Genomic DNA, 19524 nt, shown 5'->3' on the forward strand with positions numbered 1-19524 from the left:
CTCCTCGTTGCCCCGTTCCTGTCACAGAGCAAGCTGAGCGTGGGGCCTTGCTTCCCTTCAGGCAAACCCAGACAGGGAGCACACTAATGTACCCCAACCAAGAGTGGGCACCGAACCCACAAAACTGGTCCCACACGTAGCTGGCCCAAAGCCAAATGCCTAAATGTGAACAACTTGCTCCTCAGCACCAGTAGTGCTGCTCCAGAGCTCTGCTGCCTTCGTGCTGCACCACATGCTAACATGGCCATAGCCTTTCATTTGCAGGCCTGGGCACTGAGCCCTAGCGGTGGGCTAGCTGCTCTCAGCTCCCATGGGCTGCCACCACCCCAAGGGGAAGGAACTCTGTAGCTGCACGATCAGGCATTGGTCAGCCCCTAGTAGCTGAAGTAACTTGAATGAAATGAAGGACCATTCTGGACCAAGCCTGTAGTGCCCTCTAGTTTGTGTCTCCCTTTTCAGAGCAGACTAGGTTCAGCTCCTCCGGCGCTACGACTGGTTCTGTTCTGGACTAAACGGTTAATGAGGGTCTTCAGCATAACTGCTCCTGGCCGTAAAGGAGCGAGTTCCACAGTTATCGCAGACAACTGCCATCCAAGCTACAAACTCCACATGTGGCTGATTACAGCTTACTCCTGCAGTTTGTCTTGCAAAGTACAAAAGAAGGCTTGCAAACAGTAATTCATAAATAAGCCCAGGCCTGGACCCTAGCAATACACGTAGTCAATGCAGATAGTGTTACCTATTATATGGTATATAATGGCCGGTCTCTTTTGGGAGGGGGCGGGGGGAGTTGCAAGTGTACTTGACACTTCCAAGTTTATATGTCTTAAATTCACTTTAGATTTCTTTGGTTTCTATAGTACATACTTTCACAATTTTTGGATCTTATTCAGCTTGTTCCACTGAACAAAACAGTTCCACTGCTTTAAGACTGGGGGAACACAGTGGTGAATCAGGCCCTTTATTTGACTCCAATGGCTTACTATCAGGCCTACTGCAAGCTACCTATTGAAAGCATGACAGCAAGCACTATGCTCTATAGTAAGCATTTGGAGTATCATGCTCTAAGTATAGGCCATATAAGAGGTCTTTTGTTCAGGAAAGCAAACTGTACACTGTTTAGTAAGCCACACTCCAAATATAGTATCGATAAAGCGCGGCTAAAATCAACTATTGCCTAAACAGGCATTCACAGATTTTGTCTGAATTAAGCACGCTTGAATCTCTGGGCTACAATGCATGCACTCAGTTCTTTCACAGACAGTTCATGCAGGAGCAGAGTAGGCTGGGTCTGGGTATAGGGCAATGCACAAGAACTTGAGGCTCCAAGTGGGGAAGAAAAAAATACAGAAAAAAAAATAATAAAAAAAATAAAAATAAACCATATGGAATCCACACTCAGATGCCTTTAAAACAACCACAAACATTCTTGCTGCCTCAAGCTGCAAATGTCGTGAAACAATTACTGGGCTGGGGGACTTCAAAGGTTCACTGAGAGCAGCAGTTTTATTTTTCAATCAAACACAGGAATAGGGCTTTTTTTCCTCCCTCCCTCTCTTGCTCTCTCCTTTTTTTTTCTGAATGAAACAGCGCCCAGGCTTCCTGATTTCAAAAACCCTGTTCCGCTTCGCTTGACCACTCCATAACCTTAAGAGAAGCTCAAAAACTTCAAAACGAAACTGTGAGTCATATGGAACGAAAAAGACATTCTTATATTTCTTTAAGGTTGAAAACTGCTGCATTCTTTGTGAAATTTACATGAATGAGCTTTAAGAGCTTGCAGCTGAATGCTGGGTAAAGCTTGAACTTCCATAAACTCCTGTTTACTTAACCAGCGATTCTAGAAGGTGACTGGCAGTTATTTGGGGGGGGGGGGGGGGGGGGTTCAGATTTAAAAAACACCCTGCATAAAAAAAAACGGGCTCCTTGCCACCGGTTGTGCCATTTATACCTTTTATAAATTTTTTTTAAAAAAAAAAAAAAAAAAAAAAAAAAAAAAAAAACTTTTTTTGAGGATCTATGCAATTTTTTTTTTAATGCTTGCATTTCAAAAAGTTTTGACCTCAGTTTTCTTGCAAGACTTGTTGGCAATAGCTGCAGGGTACAGAGGAGCTCACCTAGAGTGCTGGCTTGCTGCTGGAAGAAGTTGTGCTAAAGACCAGGTTTTCTGATGGCTGAAAACACAAGGCATGTTTGGCAAAACAGATGTACACACAGCGGTGCAGTGTGTTCGGACTACACCTCCCACAACCAGAAGCAGCCAGGCATCTCCTGGAGGCTGCATCCCAAAGGGTTAAGTTGGCACTGACCCCTTTGCACAGAGTCATGCACACAAAAATCATGCAGAAATAACATGCTGCCCCCTTTGAAGAGAACTGAGTCAGATTGTTAAAAATGAAACTGACTCATTGTAGAAACAGTGGTCACTGGAATGGCATCTCCACAACTGCTGCGGTAAGAGAGGAAGCTGCCTGACCGCAACTGCCTTTGTGCTTATTCTAGCTGTTTAAGTTCTAAAAACCACAAAACCCCATTTGAAATTCCACTGTACAGCAAGGTTTGTGTAATGAGGTTACAATTCATAATAGGATCATTGAAAACTGAAACAAGCAGCGTTAATATGTGGACTGCCTGCAACTAGCTAGCAGCAGCGTGATGATGTCATTTTTAATTAAAAGTCTGTCCCTGTTTGATACGCTAAAAAAGAGTGCAAATCAGGAATATGCGCTGATCCCATCCATAGGGAAGGACTGTCAGGCAGCATAGTGGTATCACAGAGCACCCTGCGAGCCATATGGCATGGCTTTAATGGAACTAATTCCCACGTACTCTGCTTGTGTCACGCGTATCAGGATTCGGCTCCCACACTGAAAAGACATTAGTCAGAAACAGGGGGAGGGGAGGCTCAGCGATGCTCAGCATCATCTCTCCTTTATCATATGGCATACCGTAAATGTGACTGCAGCAGTGCTGAGATCAAGTGGGAATAGGCTGCAGGTTCATGCAAGAGGATGGATCTTTCATCGGCGTAAGTCAGCGTAACTCCTTTGACTACAGCGGTTCACAACAGAGCAAGCCCACACCTTTTAGCAGGCATGACTAAACAGTCCTGTGAAACATCTTCAAAATGGCTATTTACTCTAATACACAGAATTGCATTTTCACCCAAGACTAAGTGACATGGAAAAGAAGAGAGACTCATCCACTGAAAGCTTATCTTTTGAGATCAGACGCTACCGAGTACTCAGCACTATCCAACTCTGGACTTCAGCAGAAACAGGATACATTCCTGTGAATGTCAGTGGCTGCTGAACACATACAACACCTCAGAAAGATCAGGCACTAAGGCCCCACTCAGCCCATTTGTTCTCTGAACTGCCTTTTTGCCTTCAGAAAGCTTAATCTTACTCAGCCAGGCAAGAATTGTAAGACTTCAGTAGAAATGAATTTTCTACTTTACCCATCTCATAACTTGGGTGAAGACAGTAGAAGAAAGATGACCAAGAAACGTTTATGCTTTAATTGACTGCCTTTTCCACACCCTACAAATATTTTACTGTTAACTTTGCCGATTATTTAGAACTTTATTTTAGGATTTTTCCAAATTAAATTACTGGGTTTGGGTCCAAGCCATGTAGACTACTATGTGAACAATCCTCATGCCACAGACCTATATAAGACCAACAAGATTAACATTACCTTTAGAGCATTTCACTGTCAAGTTTAATATAAGGGCACATGGAGATCTCTGAAAAACATTAAAATTGTGATCAAGAAACAAACTTAGGATGGTTTTGACATTAGGTCTCAGTTTTATAGAATCCTGCCCTCACTTTGGATATGCACTGCCATTAACACCAGGGAACCTCATTAGAGCTACTTGTTTTATTTCACCCAGTACTTTAAGCCCCAATACCCCCTCAGTTCTTCACAAAATCAATGCATGGAGAAGTCTGTATCTTGTCCCTGGTATTTTCAGGCTTACAGAAACTTTTCTTGCTTCCTGTTAAAAATGAGATAAATTTTCAAAAGGCTTCAGCTTTGGTCTAACCAGGAAACAACTGAGTATTTCAGTGCTAAGCACCTGGAACGATTCCACGGCTGGATCACCATCCTACATTTTGCAAGACACAAGCAGGACACGTCTCTCGCTGCAACAAGCTGTTCTTTTAAAATCCAGTGTGTGTGGGTGCATGTGGCCGCAAGCACACACACACATGTATGAAAGGGAAAGAGTGCGTATAACCACGAAGTCAGTGGGAGGGAAGGATTACCAAGGATTGGACTCCACATGCTTAATTTTCACAGAGACTTAGAATGAAGTATACTACATCAGACCTAAGACAGTAGTGTTCAAATTCCTATTGACCCCAATCACTTTAAGCGTATTGAAGTTTGAATGCTGTAGCCCTTGTATAAGGTTTAAATTATACTTACAGAATGTTTCTTGTTGATGCTGAATGCAATGCATTTTGGGGAGAAATAGTATTTCCTTCTTGGACCACAATGAGCAAGTCCAAGGTCAGACAAATCAAGTTTGGTAGAACAGGTGGTAGTGTAAAGGGCTTATAGGGTCACACCAAATTTGGCTATTCAACTCAAGAAAATTGAGCTGAATATTGTATTTGCCAGGGAATACAAAGAGCCTATCTTCCTATGCTAATAACTGATATAATTCCATATATTAATTACTTTGAAGCCAAAACTTATCAGGTAATAAAAAAAATCTATCCTATAAAAGACAGATCATAATTCCTCCAAATATTATCTGTTGAATTACAGCCAGATACAAAACAAAGAAGAGCTTCCATTTTTTTATATCTTTTATGGAAAAATATTGGTTGGAAAATTAAATGTAAAGCTCCTCTCAGTGAATGTTTATCTATAAATAAAATGCTGAAGATCCTTAACATCGGTATAAATTTTCCCACCCCTGTTCAATCTCACCTTACCTTGGAGGCATATTAAGAAATGAAACTGCCAGGATGTTTCTGCATGATACCCTTTTTGTCTGTTTCACAGCTAGAAAGTGAAAGGCTCATCAGGTTAAATACCAGCAGAGTAAAGTATTTTATTCAGATATCAGTTGCAAAGATCGGGGGAGGAGGGGGATTGCAGTGAGGCCTTTCAGCCTACAGTGCCATGGGAGAAGAAAAACGAGACAGCAGAAGTGTGTGGTAACACAAAAAGAATGTTATCTCAGCGGAGGGGAAAATACTTTCAAATGCATAATTGCAAACACATACCCTCAGCAGCTAACCCAGAGCCCTCTCAGACTGCAAAGCTAAGAGTTTGGAAAGTGTCCAAAGTATCAGTTTTATTTGAGAGATCAAAGTGATGAAAGAGAGAGAAAGAATAGCATCAAATATGATTGATAAAAAGTATTGCTTTCTTTGATTGGTTTCTGCTCCCCCTCCCTTTTCCACCTCATTCTTCTCCCAAGTTCACTAAGAAGAATGTCAGATCTGTGGTACATCCAGTAACACATGCTTGCATGTGAGATGTGCCTATAGGAAAACACCTGCTTACTACGCATACCTGCTTAAACTCATTACGGACACGAGATTCCTACCCAGTGCAGGTAACTGCTGTTAGCTATAATACAATTATTTGTAACACTTCACAGCTTGCACCTACATGTAGTGGTTCACGTCAGGATGTGGGTGCTTTGAGCTATCTTGCCGCTGAGCATCTACACGATTACCCTTTCAGTTTACAGGGACTGCGACCTACGTGAGTTAGTGCTCTCATTATCTCTGGTCCCTAATAAACGTATAGCCTCTTTTTATTGTGCATGACATCTTTATATAAACATAAAGAGGAAGATAAAATGTTTATGATGGTAACGCTGTTGAGTTTACGGTTCCTTTCACACGGCTAAGAGAACGTTACCTTAAGCATAGACAACCTCAGAACTAAAGGGCACTTTTGCATGTGCTGAATTCAAACCATCGCTAATTGCTCACAGGAAGCACAGCTGGTGGGCAGGCATAAGGCCATGCTTGGGCCCATGTATTTAGCAACGTTATACAGGCCAGGACCTGTAAATGATGTACATACTCACTTTAAATGTGCATACATGTTGCAAAATCAGCTCTTTGCATCAGGGACTTCGCAGTCTGCAGAGATGACATTCACTAGAACCACTTACATGAGCAACAGTTTACTGCAGAACAAAAGACAGACCACACCACAGGAATTTGGAAAAAGAAGCCTGTGGAGATTACTGGTGAGTTATGAAATGGTAGGCAAAATTTGAAAAAGGTATTGGTTGCAAGGCAATATTAAGAAAGAGAGAGATGTTTTGCAGAGTGGGGCAAAGAAGAGACGGGGTGCAAAGAAAAGAGAGAGAGACCACTGCAAAAGGGAAAGCAAAGAAATAGGCCTGGGAAAATTTGAAGATTTACTAGAAATGACCGTAAGCCAACCAGGATATTGCAGGGTTTTCTGTGGAAAAGACAAGAAAACAAACAAACAAACAAAAACACATAATTCCAGAAGAACACATGGCCGTGATGATGAAATTGGCCATTAAAGCAGACCAAGAAGATGCAGAAAACCAGGTAGGATATGACCGGTTGATAAATACTTAAGCAACAAGGAGAGATACTGCCAGTAAGAGATGGAAAGCAGTGGATTTGAGCCCCCTTACGGATTTGAGAAACAGTCTCACAAGATGTGCTTGAGAGCCTGATTCATCAATCATTCAGCTATCTAGCTAATCCTGCATCCAATATCTCAGCCTGCAACAATCAGACACTATCTTGGCAAGCCTGAACCACTGGGCAAACAGCAGAATAGGGGTGTGTGATGAATGCATCACACTATATAATTCTGCAAGGAAAATGAGAGACAGAGGCATAGGGACAGTTACGAAGACTGCATCACAAGATTAACCGGGAGCCTGGAAGTGGAAAATGCTAGGAGGAGGAAGATGAAGAACAGGACAGGGACAAGAAGGAAGGGAAATTGTAAAGACAAAATAAGTGTGCTTAGGAAACACGTGGAAGACTGAAGTAAAGGAAAAGGGGCAGGTAGATCATGAAGGAGAGTTTAAAAATAGTTCCAGTAACAGTTTGTGTCATTGTTGCGGCTTCTAATTTTTTAAACCACATATATATGGTTTGGCAGGTCCAAATCAGGTATGCTGTGAAAGGAGGAGTGCAAGAGTTCAGATCACTCTGGGTATTACTAATTTGTCAGATGACTAAACTCTTCCTTTCTTCTGCACACTCCACCAAATTCTCCCCCAGTTCTCCCCCCACCATCTGGCCACCTGTATGGGTGTATATTGAGGTTTGTGAGCAAACTGACAAGGCAAGTGTCTTCCGAGATGAAAGCAAGCAGAAAAATGTGTAGGTAAATATGATGGAGCCATCATGTTTGGGATGAATCCAGACAACTTCACTGTTCCCTCTCTGGTCCCCCATGGTGTTTAAACAGCATCTTTTAATTTCCAAGCATTAATTAACCCCCACAGCACTCCACAAGACAACTAAGCATTAATTAGCATTACCTCCATTTAACATGGAAGAAAACTGAGACTAATAGATTGAACATCTCAGCTACACCACAGGGAGAGTGAATTCCCAAATCATGAATTTAGACAAGATGAGCTTGTACCAGTGATCTCTGGCCATAGGAATCAATAGTATTTCTGCACCTACCAGACTACCTTGGAGCAAGACAGATAACAGTCATAACATTTTAGGGATGTACCTATTCTTCATTCATTTTACATCCTATGGTTAATTGGAACAAATTATTGACACAACAGAAAACTGTACAACTCTCAGGGCCTTCGTAGGCCATCACACTCTTCTGAAAAGCAGACTCCAACTGTGAAAACTATCAAGTTCACTTTGAATAGAGAAGAAAGAAATAAACAAGTGACCAATGGGCAAGAAGGGCAATGGCAAATATGTAGAAAGCAGCAAGGATCATACTGAAACCCAGAGAAAAAAAACAAGTTACTTCAAAAACTGAGATTAAAAGGACAAAAAGCTTAGGATACTAACACAAGAGAAACAACACAATGAAGAGCAAACCAAGGCTGTGAGCTGCAGGAGAAGCCAAGCTAATCCAGAACACAGCACATGTATGCTCAGCAGCTCTAAGGCCATGACACAGTAGGATACCTCTTAGACTTAGCTCCCTTGAGAGTTCGTTACCTACTGGTGATGTTTCAATGTCTAGCAGCTGCAGTTCCCAGGCAGTAACGCAGTAATGCCTGCAAAGCATGTAACAGTATGCGGTACTCACCATTGCGTTAGCTTCAGCCTAACAAACATGTGTTGTACCCAAGGAGGTACGTAGAAAAGTGAGGCCAGCAAGATGTGCATAATTACAGCTAGACTGCAACCACCCTCTTCATTTAACTGCCTGTGCTATTCACCAGTTTTTGATCAAAGGGTTGATGCTTGGCATTTCCACAGAGCTTTTCATATAAATCACTAATTGGTTTCCATATACCCTTCTTACTCCACATTAAGTATGGTGAAAATGAGGCATGGAAAGGATGCAATTTTCTTGCAAATATAAAAGAAGATTGCAATCAAACATGAACTATTACAGTCCCCTGTACCCTGTCCAAGGCAACCTTGCTAACCTGTAAGTGTCTGGGTTTTGCTTGTGCAGTCTGTGCTATTGTTCTGATTTCAGTGGCAAGAAATGGACAAAGTGTCTTAAAACCACCTCACATTGCTTGTTTGAATAGCCTTCACATATACCTCCAAAACGGTAGCGAAAGTACAACAAAAAGCTTTTGATTAAGGACAGGCAAATCTTCCACTCCTCTCTTGTCTGTGCAAGAGAGCAGAATGTGATTACTGCTTGGCAGAAAGTGTTAGCCTTTTTTGGGTTGTCTCTCGGGCTTGTTTTTATAAAGAAACAGTGGTTGATGGATAGCATGTTGTTGAAGACAGGTAAATCTTTATGCAGCACCTCAGAGGCTTGAAAGCCAACTAAGAGATGTCATGGTTGAATTAAACATAAATTTTCAATTTGCTTTTTACAAGGAATGACTCATTATTTTGCCTGGCAGTTACTTTAGTGGCAAAGCAATGTACTCTCTAATACTAAAAGAAATAGGAATGGCACATGTAATATGACGATGATTCAGCAGAGGCTGGTGGTGTGGGCTGTCAGCTAAATATCCTGTGAGATACTTTGTTGGCTAAGCCTAAAATTATTATGGGAGAAAGATAAATGGTACTCATGCTGTTTCTGGGAGATTTTTCTGTCTCTTATTTAGATGATATGCACATGATCATAGGTTGGTAACTGCCCGTGAAACACATGCTGGTGAACTCCGAGATTTATCATTTTCTCTGAGAGGAAAAAAAGTCACCCATTAGTTTTATAAATATAGCCAGGAAGCAGCTTTGTGCACTTAAAAGAAATCAGCAATAGCCCCTGCACCTCAGAGATTAATTCTGGGTGACATTTCAGGCACATAAGGTCCAGTAAAGTTGATCCCAAACTAGAGAACACAAGATCATTTACTCCTTGAACAATAGGCAGGGAGACTGAAACATAAGCCTTATCTTATTTCTGAAAGTGGCTTGAATGGCTAGAACTGAACGGCAAAGGCTGCGGCAGCTCCAAAATTCAGGATGTGCACTGTCTAGGCTTCTTTTTTAGACCAGAACCCTCATTTAGGACAAATAAATTATTATTAGAGCTGGTTTTAGGACTGTAATTAATAACTACTTAAAGACTCTCCTATTTTTTTTGTCCTGCTGTGGTCTTCTTTTGAGGTATTATTAACATTATTGAAATTTCTGAATTGTTACAAAAGGAAAGGCAATTTCAGATGGCTTGCAGACATTCATTTACTCAAGAAAAAAAAACAAAACAAAACAAAACAAAACAAAACTTAATTTGGAACTGTCAGTTCAGCTAATTCAAAGTGGAAGCAGCTAAAGCAGGAGATGTCCTACCTGGGTAAAATAAATAAAAATAAATGGAACTTTAGTGATAGTTCTCACAAAGGACTTTAATAAGTGTAGGGTTTAGCTCATGAATAACTGCTCCATCCCCCGTATAACCTCTCAAAGTTTGTGGATAGAAGCTAGAGGTGCCAATATTTATACAGAGAACGACGTCAAATTATGCAGCTAGGAAATTAGTATACATTATCATCTAGTCAGAAAAAAATGACATGCACAAAATGTTCCTCAATCAACTGTTTGCAACTGATGCTTCCTCTGTAACTACGTAGGCACTCCAAACCTTCACCTACACTAGCTGCTTAAGTGCTTACACCAAGTGCTCTGATGTTGACCAAGCGTTCTGGAAGGTTTTCACCAGAGAGCCACTTATTTTCACAAGCAATGTAGCAGCATTTTTGGCCATCCCTTTTTAAAATGCTCAGGCACTCCAGAATTTGCGAAAAATTTCCACACCTTGTTGCCTCCACAACAGCTCCAGCCTTTTGGATGCATTAACATTTCAGATTACTCCCATTACTCTCAAATACCCTCCTGTGAATTAGCACACTGAGATGGGAATCACTTTACTGACATTTCACACATGTTTTTGTAACACAGACAGAGTCACAATTCAAGTCTTCAAGTCCTTGTCAGTTCAACAAGAAAAAAAAAAAAAAAAAAAAAAAAAAAGAAGAAGAAGAAAAAAAATCTGTCAGTGAGCAAGCTTCACACTGGCCTCCTTTAGAAATATCCGAAGGTGTTGAGACATCTTCCCAAGCAAGAAGGAGTTCCTTGCAATAAACAGTCTGTGAAGGGGAAAGAACAAGTGTCTTGGGCAGAAAGAGAACTACATTTAGCTGAGATGAAACAAATGTGTCCTGTGAAACAGGAAGAAAAGGGGAGGGGGGCAGTGGAGAGGGCAGCAGACAACTCTGACTTGCTCGCTCTTTCCAGGCTTTGTATTTATTTCTGTCATGGATCTGAAAAGGCAGGCAGCAGACTTTGTAGAAGCGCCTTATGAAATGGGGTAAATAATGGACCCCAGATGCCCTTGTTTCCTTCATTATTCAGTCTAGGCCTTCAAAGCTGTTTTGCAGTGTGAGGTATCAGAGGGAGGTAGAGTGTTCTGTTAACAAGATTTCAATGAGCTTTGGAAGCAGGTCCAGGGAAGCTGCTGGAAATGTTTCAGACGTACAGTACCTTTGTGCTTTTCTGACCTGTATGCAGTGAGAAAACATGGGACAGAGGGTGCCTCGATTTTTAAGACAACATCATCTAAACAATATGTACACAACGACAGTAATGCTTTGTGTGTCTGACCCATTAATGCAACATTCTCAGAGCACCTAAAATACATTAAATCACTTTAAGGAAAACAACACTGCTTCAAACTGGAACACAGTTTAGGAGATGTATTAAAAATGCACAGTGAGCAAGTGGCCAGCCGGAGATGTGAAACCAGGCGTTCAGCCTCCTGCTTTCCCTGCTCCTTCCCTGTTCCTGCTATGAGGCAACCCTGCCTGCCCACTTAGCAACAAATTGTCTGAGATGTGGACAAAACATATTTCGCTTTTGCTTTGAGACCCACCCTAGGAATTTCTCTCTGCATACTTGTAAGATTCCTCATGACTCACCACAGCCCGGAGCGCCCTGAACCCAACCGCCATGCCCACACTTGGCTTTGGGATGGGTCTGGAGTCGCCTGGCACTTCAGATCCAGCCTGTGTGGATCACCCCTGTTGCTGATAGCGATGTACTTTCCCTCAATTTCTTCGCTTTTCCTTCCTCAGTAACATGAACATTTAAAAGCTAAACTTTGTCTCAGAAAGCTTTTTGAAGGAGAGATTCCTGGCTATTTCAAGTTGCTATTCTTCTTCTAGCTTTTGCTTTCCTCATTGTTGACACCAGCCGCTCTATATTTACTCTAACGACACTACATCCTGTGCGTGGAGATAGCTCTGTGCACTCAGATGTTTCCGAGTCACCTCGGCTATAAGGATGTATTGTGCACTGCATCCTTTTTGTCACTGTGTCCTACATGTTCTCGAGTCTGCAATCTTATCTTAAAAAAACACAATGGCACCACCTAAAGGACATATTATGCATACAGGAAGACTTGGGCACATGTGCAACCTCTCTCTCTAGTCTGCCATGTGCTTGTGTGCGCAGGTACGCACGTGCTTCTGGCAACACAGAGCCCTGCAGTGGCAATTTTCATTTTCTCAGAATCAGTGCAGCACAAAGCTTATTCATGATTATAAATTATTAAATTAAAATTATGCATACTAAAAGACATCCATATTTTTATAGCTCCTGTGATAAGAGTGTAACAGAAAAGACAACTGTTAAAGCAGCTGCCCTTTTCTGTGCACTCAAAATGAATATAACAGGCATGCCTAATACAACAATTTGAGCGGTCTTAAGGAAGATTAAATATAGGAAGCAACACTGCTGCCAAGAGCATGGCAAGTCAGTATAATCCAGATAAATCTCACACAAAAATTGTGTTGGAATACAAGAAATTAGAGGGGGGAAAAAAGGGATAGGAAATCCTTTGTTTCCATTGTATCTAGATACTACAGGGGCATATGTACTACTAAACATACTACTATTTGTTAAGAAATGGTCCTAAATTCCCAGAAGAATGGGGGAGTTTTTAAGAACAAGTTTGACTTGTTTTCCTTTCTCAGCATCAGTCATAGCTTTCATAGTTCATTCTTATAGATCATTTTTTTTTGTGAAAGCACTTCATGCTTTCATAACTGAGGACAGGCGTAACAAAGGCTCTTCCTAACAAATATTTGAGGGTTTGATCACTTGGAATGTACATTTTCCCAAAACAAAACAAATGCAAACAACCTGAAAGCTAATACAAGCAAAAGTCTACTGGTGGTTACAGATCCAAGTTATATACGCATCTGACTTGCTCTAATTACAAGAGTAAAGCAGAAGAAAAATATGATCCTTTGCAATTGTTTACAAATAGAGATAGAGTGAGTTATGCATGGCAACTCATTTTCAAATGCTTGTGGCACTGGCCATACAACACTGTTCTGTGCTCTGTTTTTTAAAGGGGAAGACTATGACACAATCAATTGCTCAACAACAGGCTTGCAAGTTATTTTGAGGGGTATTGACTACACCAAAATGTTGTTAATGGGTTCTGGACACTTTCACTTGACAATCTCAAGTTATTACCATACGATACATGTGCAAAGTCATGTAATGGCTTCCATTTGGTTGCTAGTTGGTGATACTGCGTGAGAAAAAACACTTCTTGATAGCTGAGGACTGATTGGGCATAGAGAACAAACTACTTCCTAACCCCCAGGTCAAGATGCAGGCATATTGATAGAACTGGGTGGGGAACTGCAGGCTGTAATTGCCTGCTCTGTTCATAAATGGGAGACCTTGGTCTCCTGGGGAGCAAAATAAGAAGGAAATATATTTCAAAGCTTGTATTGTAAACATTGCTTTTCAGAAACAGGAGAAAATGAAAGAAGAGCTTTTCAAAATATTTAGCATGCCAGTTGTGTAAGAAGGATGTGCCAACCTTAAATATAGCCGTTAGGGGCCAGATTCTCAGAAGAACTCAATTGACCACGTGCATCTTCGAATCAGATGATTGATTTCCTGAAGCACTAAGCCTCTAGCAGAAGTTCTGATTATTTTGGCATTTCCTTTAGGAGTTGAATTGGAAGTCAACAACAACCACTGACTGCTCAGCTCTTTGAAAAACCTCGCCTGGAGATTAATAGCTATGCAACACTTAGCATACTGATTGCCTTTTACTCAAAATCTCCCATGAGTTACAACATCAGTTGCTTAAGTCTAGCAGTAGCTTTTGGGAGGCTGGCCACTAGTTTTCCCATTTTACAGATAAAAATAAATAAATAAATAAATGGCAAAAGTACCTGTTCTAACAACAAGTCTAAAGTAAAAGCTATCACAGACCCAGATTTCCCCAGTCTCCTGTATTTGGATTAAAAAGTAACAATAGAAAGGTGAATATTTAGAAGATGGCAACATCTCAATGCCCTAAGCAAGGCTGAGGCCACACATAATTGAGAGGCACTTACAAATAAGAGAGAAAGATCTGATCTGCTGTTCCTTATCTGAATTTGAAGCTCCATGCTCATTTTAAAGAGAGACTGCATTAAGAACTTCTACCTGTTAAGTGTTTGACCCTTTCATATGTCGCTGTCTGAAGAAGAACTTGACATTGTCAATGGAAAAATGAAAGGACAGGGTGGCAAACTTACTGTATAGGTGGGGAGACAGGGCGCTTGTTGTGCAGCATACATCTTTCTGGAGAGCATTAAAACAAAAATATCAAACCTAAACCTCCAGTCATTCACTGCCACATCACACAAAAAGAAGCCTGCTACATCTCCCGGTTTTCATAATGCTAAAGGGCAGGCAGTCAATTTACAAAAACTTAAAGGGGACCATGAAACCATTAAATTCATATCAATTATAAATGCAACAAACAGTTCACAAAAGGGATACCTGCCAGCCTCCAGGTGGGATGGACATTCTTGGACCCGTGCATTATGCATTCATTTCTGACTGAGTAGTTATGAAGGTCCATCAATTCAAATTGCCTTGAGAGGAATTTAGCTCAACGTAGCTTAAGACTCCCTTACGCAACAGTCATCGCCTTAGCAATAGGTTCGTTAACTCTTTCCACAATTGCCAACTCAGCAGCAGTTACAATGTCAAGACTAGTACTTTTACTAAAGCCAACATCCTGTTAAAGTTCGTAGGATTTCTTGTAAGTAAAGAACCAGGGATTTGTTTTTCAAGTTATGTCTCGGAGTGCAAGATGTACAAAGCTGACACTGCTGCATCCAGTGGAAAAGCAGAGAGAGCTAAGAAAATGAACTCTTCTAGTCACTGAGATCAAGTGTTCAGAGAAAAGCCTTGAAAATGTTTATTCTCCCAGCTTAGATGTAATTCTAAGCAGTGTTTATTGCACAGAAGAGATGGAGTGTGCTATTTCTTATTCTTGCTTCCTGTATCTGTCTTTCTCTTAAAAGTGCTAAGTAGCAAGGCTGCAGGGATTATGGTGCCGAGGGAATTCTTGCCACTTTCCTCCTCTCTCTCTATTTAAACATGACAACTGTTGGCCGGCCTCAGTCACATTGTTTGTGTAGCCAGGACAAGAGGGTGGAATTCTGGAACACGTTCCAGCCCACATTCCGGATTTTCCTATAAACTAGTCCCTTATTTTAAACACACGCCTCTGTGAATTACCTTTGTGTTGCTATGCCATTTGAAAATCTGTTTCAAACACTCCTTGTAAATTAAAATCTGTTTCAGCTTGAATTCCAATCAAGGTATTGCTTCATGGTAAATAATCTACTAAAAAGACACTGCTTGATTTCATAAGAAAAAAAAATGAGGAGGGGGGTTAAAGAGGGAGGAGAGACATTGTTCACAATCAGTCGGTGAATACGGAATCTTACCTTCTAAATTAACAGTTTGAATAATTGCATATGTTAATTGCATATCAATTTTTACAACTGGACTTTATTGTTTACACTGTCAGCTGACTAGCCTTCCCTTTTGTGAGTGCAGCTTGAATATCTGCCTTTTTTGTACAATCAAATGTGCAAATAAGTAGCAGGCAAAATTTCCGTAATGACTTGCCTGACAATTGGATGCATTAATTGCAGCTAAAAAAAGTATAAAATGAAGGTCAGGCTGAGACAGTTGAAAATTCAACCCCAGCTTTCTCTTACTCAGCTGACTGTTGCACAAAGATCAACATTGCTCAATCTGGTGTGTGTACTTTCAGCTCAATAAGTGCCTTCATTCATCATTCACATTGCTTTATTATGAAAGTTGAACTATATCTTTAACACAGACCACACTTCCTTTGTCCTGAATGAAAGATCTGCCCGGGCACACTACAGAACAGGCTCATTGTTGATGCAATGTTATCACATGCAGCGAGTCCAATATCTTACATCTTAAAGCCCACAGCAAAAACTACCTATGTAGAACAAACTCCCTATGTAGAACAAACTACCCAAGTAGAACATTTTTAATTAAATGATGGAGGTAAAGGAGCTCTTTCTCCACCAGTGGCACCAGGTTTAACAACCCATTTGTCACACAAATGTTTCTGCATCTTCTTTCATGAAGCTGCTGATGCGTATTAGGACCTACACTCCCTGCAGGCACAGCCCTCCTGGATACCATCTGCATACCTTATTAGAAACTCATTAACTGGCACTGGTGTAACTTCAGCTTTACACTTACTTGCCTATCTAACACTTGCTTGTTAGTTTCTGTGTCACTTTACTTCAATTCAGTGTCCTTTTAACTGCTTTTCCATCCTTAGGTATTAGGGTAATGTGTTCTATGTTCAGATATTCCCTAGCTCTCTAAGGAAAAAAGTCAGAAATAACAGCAAAATGTGGATGTTACAAGTCACCAATTCATTCCCCTGTTAACTTACAACTATTAAAGTTATGGGAAGGCAGAAACACCAGGCTGATGGAAAGTAGGATATAACAGGAGAATATGGAGGTAGAAAGGAAAGTGACAAGGTAAACAAGCTGAAAGACAAGGAAGAAGAACCTAGTTACATTTGTCACTGCAAGCACCTTTTGTGAGCCTGAAGGCTGCCTAACCAAGTTGGAATTAGTTACTTCAAGAAATACGTGTACTGTCCATAATGCAGAGCATGGACTTCATCTCATCGGATTTCACAAACCGCTTCTGACAACTGAGATAAGATACGTCAACACTTTGCTTGTAGAGTTTTTCACTCTTTTAGCACATCAAACATATTTTATATCTTAGCAAAATCTCTTCTTCCTACTCCTCTGCAAACATAGACACAATTTTACAAAGGTTAGCTTGAAGCAGTATTAAAAACAGGATTGTATAATGAGAGAGAAGAATGGCCAGGCATGCTTTGAGGACCCATTCTCGGTGTTCCCACTGGAGCTTATTCTGGTTCACAAACCAAAAAATGCAGAGGCACTGAGGTATCTGCTTGGTTGCTGTCCATCTGAAGAACCCTCCTGCACAGTATCACAGCATGAGTGCTACGTGACAGCCTCAGAAAGTAAGTCATATTTGTACTGCCACTGAACAATACCATGCGCTCCTTTGATCTCTCCTCCTCTGTCTGTCTGCCACCGAGAAGCCCTTGACACACTCAGAGGTATCGGAGGGAGAACAACAGGAAAAGGGTACGAGGATTCCAGGTGACCTACTGGACTCTCTCAGCTGATGATTGGCACTCTAGAGCAAACGGACCTCGTTAGACGAGAACAGTTTTGTAGCCACTGGCTGCCCCAACCTGCGCGTATCCCACACGTTTCCCCAGAGGAGACTTTTTATTCTTCACTTGGCTTGCGTAAGTCCAGCATGTGCAAGATTGTGAATGGGAGGTGGCCCCAGGGCAAGCTTATACACTATTTTCCAAGCACAGGATGGCAATAACAAGTTTCTGAAAATACAGAAATGAAGAGGAATACCATTTTAGGAAAACTGAAAACATCCTGTAGAAGGAAGCTAATGTAAGAGAAATGGGTATGGAACCATCTCTAGCTAACTGTAGCAATGTACCAAAGAAAACCAATAATCAAAGAACCAAGTTCAAAAGATAAAGTAGTTATTAATTTTCCAGTTTTTGCAACTGATAGCCAATAAAATGCTTCATGTTTTTAAAAGTTCCTACAAATCTTAGACTTTTAAGCACCTCTGTAGAGGTACCTTGGATAACGTTAAGTCATAAATCAAGTCCTGAAGTCTAGTTATCTTCCTCACCGAGGCTGGGCATTTCATAGAATATGGGATTTCTTTCTTTAATTCCTCAGCATCACAAACAAAACAAAACACAAAACAAAAACAACCCAGGTATTTTCCCTTTAAAGGTGACTGATTTCTATCTTCTCGATCTTAGTAGACTTCTATTAATAAAATTACAACATTTTTAGAAATTAACAGAATATACTATTTACACCCAAGACCCTTAGCTCCAAAGTATTTCATTTTGGCTGTCCATCCTACGGGTCTTAAAATACTATGATGGTTGTTTTCTTGATGCTGACATAGCTCTACTTTAAGCGTAGTAGCAAGAGCATATTTCTAGTAACAAATTCCATCTGAACAGAAAACATACAAAGCAGACCAAAAGCTAAGAATATTCCACCCTCAGCATAGAAGTAAGCTGTTTTGCTCAGTAAGACTAGAATTACAAAAATGGCAGTTCCTACAAACATATTTATCTAATAGGAATCTGTTGGTGTGTGTTGAGTGGATAGGAATTTGTATTTAAATTTTCTGAATAATTTTCTGTATATTTGTGTTTCGTCATACGTCTGGCATCAATCTATAATTAAACTAATTTCTGTAATCAAATGGCAAGAACTATCATGTTTAAAAGGATAGCAAAAGCTATGAAAGATTCGTGATAGCAGAGTTCATTAAAGATGAATTTCAGCCTTATGTAGAGCCCCTGTAGAGATTCATTGCCCAAAGGTTATAGGCAATTTATGTCCTGTTTAAGTCATATACCACAGCACATTTACATCCAATTCTTTGCAGTGCTGGTTTAAAATTACAGCAGACACCCAAGGAGTTTTCGTTTTAGCTTAAAGAGTTAATGTAATGCTTTGAAAAATGGTGAAATAACCATCACTGGAAGATTTTAAAAGCAAAGGAGACAAGCATCTGCCAGAGATGACAGGGGTATAATTGATCCTGCCTTGGGGCTGGAGGATGGATTAGAAGATTTTTTGAGGTTTCTTCCAATCCTATTTTTCTTCAATTCAAAGGTGTGGATATGAGAAAACAAAGAATCACAGAAAATGTCTGGAAAACAGGAGAAGTAATTGTGTACCGACCAAACTGTTAACCAACTGCAACTAACTCATCACGTTTGGATTAGAATCAGTAATATATAATAATACAGAATTAGTGAGATGAGAGAAAGATTAAAAAAAGAGTCAGGGGAACCAGAATTCAGAATCCTGTTGTGGAACTGAAGGCAAATGTTTGCCATATATGCCCTGTATATTGTCTCTCAGAAGCCTGCGCATAGCTTAGTGTTGTTTTAAAAAGCAGTTTGGATTTTCTTGAGCATGTCCAGCCTTAGAAAAAGAAAACCAAGTCATGCATTTTATAGTTAAACCTTCTAACTGGGCATAATCCCAGGCATAAGCAGTAGATCTCTGTTCAAGTAGAGGCCCAATCATAAAAACCGTGTTTGAAAACTGTGGCTGTACCATGCACTAGTCAGACCTTTTTGCAGAAGTCTGTGCTCCCACATATTTCCTTAATCATAAAGGAAAGGTACGAAAGTATGCATTTGAAAATTAGATTCTTAAACCTACTCAGCTCCAGCACTTCCTGCAGAGCAAAAGGGAGAAAGCCACTCAGGAAGGGCAAACATGAGCCACCTCATGCCTAGAGCTGACTTCCCAGGAATTCTTTTCGGTGTATTTTATTTTATTAAATGATTTGATAAGATCATTGTACAACCAACCTTTATTTTCTGGAACTGGAAATTCTTTTCCTCTATCTCCATTTGCAGTTCCAACGCATCTCAGGAGTATCTGAATCATGCAAC

The 19524-nt window shown here is 40.5% G+C and overlaps 1 long non-coding RNA gene across 3 annotated transcripts in view; it reads right to left on the reverse strand.

Moving 5' to 3' along the window:
- The window catches only part of LOC118168296, a 287029-nt gene that overhangs the window by 229499 nt on the left and 38006 nt on the right, over positions 1 to 19524 (reverse strand). The window lies entirely within an intron of this gene.

The sequence above is a fragment of the Oxyura jamaicensis genome, chromosome 5, assembly GCF_011077185.1.
Source record: "Oxyura jamaicensis isolate SHBP4307 breed ruddy duck chromosome 5, BPBGC_Ojam_1.0, whole genome shotgun sequence".
Lineage (NCBI taxonomy): Eukaryota > Metazoa > Chordata > Aves > Anseriformes > Anatidae > Oxyura > Oxyura jamaicensis.